The 4,201-nt window shown below is 38.9% G+C and overlaps 1 pseudogene; it reads right to left on the bottom strand.

Moving 5' to 3' along the window:
- Positions 1-474: 474 nt before the first annotated feature.
- LOC149048568 (uncharacterized) overlaps positions 475-4,201 on the bottom strand; it is a 4,333-nt pseudogene continuing 606 nt past the window's right edge.

The following is a 4,201-nucleotide window of genomic DNA, read 5'->3' on the forward strand; positions in this document are numbered from 1 at the left end:
GGCAATACTATGGTTTTTGTTCAAAAGGAGATTAATTAATTCTGTCTTGCATAGGTCTTCCAGTTTCTCTGATGTACACCTTGCCGCATTCACAGGGAATCCTGTAAACTACGCCATATTGTTTAGCCGGGTCAACTGCGTCTTTTGTTCGTACAAACTGAAATCTTAGCATAGTCTCCAACTTGAAAACGGTGGGTATGCCTTGTTGTTGTAGGCAACAGCGAGGCTGTTCGGACAGACCTTTGACATAAGGTAAAATTGCAGTAGCTTTGAAATCATTGATGGGTTTGGCACTGTTGTTTGGTTTTCTGGTCTTGGTAAGTTTCTGCAAGAGAGAAAAAGGATAACCATTAGAAACCAGAAAAGATGACAAATGTTTTTTCTCCTCGGAGATGACAGAGGGTTTTGTTAAGAGACGTTTGGCCGCTTGTAAAGGGACTTAACAATGCTGCGTTTTACTAATTGAGGGCGGTGTCAATCATACGCTAAGTATTGATTAGTGTGCATGGGCTTCCTGTATACGCTGATGGTGAGGCGGCCGTCAGGTTCTCTTAAAACTGCGGTGTCTAGGAAAGTGAGTTTGTTGCTTTCTCTGTCTCCATGATGAACTAGATGGAAGGCTGCTGGTTGTTTAGATACTGTGAGAAGTCATCTACATTTTCGCGGTCCAGGATGGTAAAGGTATTGTCCATGTAGCGTTTCCAGATCCTAGGCTGGTAGGATGATGTAGTTATCGCTTGTTCTTCGAAACTCTCCATGTAGAGGTTAGCAATAACAGCGGAAACTGGACTCTCCATGGCGGCGCCATCTTTTTGCTCGTAAATCGATCCGTTATACTGGAAGTATGTGGATCTCAATATGAATGTCTAAAGATCAGTGATCTGTGCAGGCGTTAACGTGGTGCAGTCTGCAAGGCTAGGGTTGTTCTCGAGTTTCTGCAGTGCGACTTATACAGTGGCATCGATAGGAACATCGGTAAACAGCGACTCTATGTCGAAAGATACCATGATCTCGTTGTCTGAGATTGTCTCATTGCTGATGGTGGATACGAAGTGAGCTGAATTACAGCTTCACCCTGACAACATCAACAGGGATAGTGGAATGGAAATTCCAGAAGCGTGGATGCCCACGATAAAATAACACAGCAACAGGAGCGCTATGCAACAGCGGACCGCCGAGGGAAAAAAGATGAAACGGCAAGGATCAAAATGCACCAATGAGAGCTGTTGAAAAACAACTAATCACAGCAGAGCATCATGCTTTATAAGATCACGCATGACCAGTCAACCTCATCACCTGTAGAAGACTAGCAGTATCCAGTCAAAATGTCTCAATCTACATCACACGTGACTACATTGTGAGACAAACGAAAAACTTAGCTTTTATTGATAGGGAAATATTTTCGAGCTGTTTTGTTGACAGTTCTCCATGAAGTCAATTTTGGATTAAAAAAATTAACCACCTTTTCTTATTCGAAACAATGTTATGTTGTGCTAAAACAACATTTTAGTCCAACAGTTATTTACAAATTAAAAATGATGAGCAATGATTTGAACTATTAGTTCTTTTGATACTGCTAAATCACTTGAAGAATCTCGAGGAACCTGAATGAAAGAAATGTGGTTTGCCTCTTCAGATTTGCCAAAATGATGTGGAATGAATGGATATTGGACTCAAGAGATGGACAGTCTCAATAGGTATTCTTGGAAGAAAAATCTATCCCTTTATTAGCTGTAATATATTTCTTGTAATTATCAAATGTTTCTATGGAAATATGAATAGTCAAACATGCATTCACACAACATGTCCTTCAATTACAAAATCCGTTATTGAAGTCATTCCTAGAAAATGAAATGCAGAAATTAGGAGCAAACCAGAAACTAAATTCTGAAATGATTTGTGTTTTGGAATCCGGAATCTGCATAGGTAGAATCTTGAATCCAGCACCTGGAATCCAGAATCTACAGTGTGGAATCCAGAATCTAATACTGTCTTGGATTACCTTACATGGGGCGTCAACTAGGTTACAGAAATGGTTCACGAATTGTAAACTGATAGTGTGTTAACAAAACCTCCCTAACTTATGGCGCCGATACGATTTTTTCGTTCATAACCACTTATGAAATACCAAGACTGTACCTCAACAGAAAATTTCCAAGAAGATTACAGAAACGGACTCTCGAATTCAAAAACTGTAAACAACATTATTTACGCTAACCATGTGCTTACCAGCGAGCTTGTGGGCTCAAATTGCCAAGACCCAGTTTAATTACGCGATCAAAGTTTTGAACCACCACTTATGTTTAAATAGCGCCTGATTGGCCAGTTATTTTTACCTTTTCACGTCTCAAAATACCATCTGCGTTTTCTCCGATGAATTTGAAGCGCTTATCAGAATAGTTCTGTTTTAAACAGTTCTATACGTTTTAATCCGGTATGGAATCAGATGAATTAATTGATTTTGTAGATTCCGAGGCAGTAAACACTTCTGGATCGGTTGGTGCTAAAGAGGAACGCGAAAATCCTTGCGAGCATTTCGAAAAAACAATTCATGCAACAATTCTTTTTAATTGAAGTTTGCCATCATTGTTAAATAGGACCTAGGGTCATTTGAAGTTTCCTGCCCGTGGAGAGGAACTTGCGCTCGAAAGACTGATTGAGGTTGTTGTCCATGCAAAGCAGCAAATAAGAATTGTAACGCAAACTGTCAGTGTCGCTGACGTTCCTGCAATGAAGTGACTAAACTAAAAATATCTAAACGTCCCGAAGTCCGACATTTTTCCATATTTCTCTTCGAAATCCAAAAAATATTTCTACGAAAATGTTCTACCTTTCTTCACAATCCTCAAGTGCTTCCAGGCAGCCTAAAATTTCGAAGTTGATGTTTCTCGCTAACCCTGTACACAGGGTAAGAAGTCATCCAAGCGCTTGACACTTAAAAACTTTTCAATGACAGGGCAGGACACGGTCCTCAAATAACTCCATATTTCTCTTTGAAATATACCAATAATTCGTTGGAAAATATTCTACCTTCATTTACAATCCTCAAGCACTTCTAGAAAGTAAAAAAATGTAGTGATTTATGCCAATTAACGATGGCGACAAGTAGGCGCACCATGTATATTTCATAGTCGCTATCAAGTAAATTTTGCCGGACTTTGAGTTCGTCTCAAGATAGAGCAACACAAATACACAAGGAAATTTTTACAGTAACTTTATAACCATCCTTTGGTCTTTTAAAAGCTTGAAGCTCAGTAGATTGTGTCATATCGGTCATTGTTAAAACTGTCTTTGTTTTGATGCTACTTTTCGACATAGGAAAAGTATGTCGGACAAAACTATTCACCAAAAAATAAATATTTCTTTGGCAGCTTCAAAAAAGACAATAATTAAGTTTAGATGATAAAACAAAGGATTATGTTCACAGAAATACCGTAGGTCTAGTACATTCGTTACATGAGGTCACACAACTCGGGTAATATTCACGGTGAAAATTTGCATATTTAAGCAGTCGAACGAAAAAAGTCATTTCTCGAAAACTAAAATATATTTTCGAAAAAAAACTACACCACAATTATTAGAACATATTGGGCTAAAAATATGAAAGTAGGAGAGAAAACAAATTTTGGCCACAATATTTCAAATTTGTTCGATAGATGCTGACATCCTCTCTTAAGCCTTTTGAGAAACTCAATTTTTTAGAACTTTTTTTAAATCAGCAACTTCCATCAGTAGGCAACTCAGTTCCAGAAGAAACAATTTGAAGCTCTTCTCTAACGAGACCATACTTTGGACCATCTTTCAGATTGTAGAAAACTGGCTCTCCTTTATTCACAAGTGGTCACTTGATATTGAAGACATTCAGAGACCACATTGGATCTGTGGCTCGCCTTTGACCACCTTCCAGCTCACCGGTGGCAAAGGAATATCTCATATTCTTTGAAGAGTCGAGTCTCTTTTCCTTTTCTCCGATGAATTTTAAGGGCTTATCAGAATTTCTTCCAACTGGTCTTAAATAAGTCGTTGAACTCTTCACGTCAACCACCTTCTCTTCGATTGCTTCAACAGGCTTCTTTCCAGCCAACCCGGTCACTTCGCTATTCAAAGCTGAAACACCTGCTGGAATCCTTTTCACCCATTCGGTTGATCTCTTTTCCTCTTCATCTCTGGAATACAGTGGAAAGTGAAGAGACGTTCAGTT

This window comes from Pocillopora damicornis, chromosome 3 (assembly GCF_964200805.1).
Source record: "Pocillopora damicornis chromosome 3, jaPocDami1.2, whole genome shotgun sequence".
NCBI classification, from domain to species: domain Eukaryota; kingdom Metazoa; phylum Cnidaria; class Anthozoa; order Scleractinia; family Pocilloporidae; genus Pocillopora; species Pocillopora damicornis.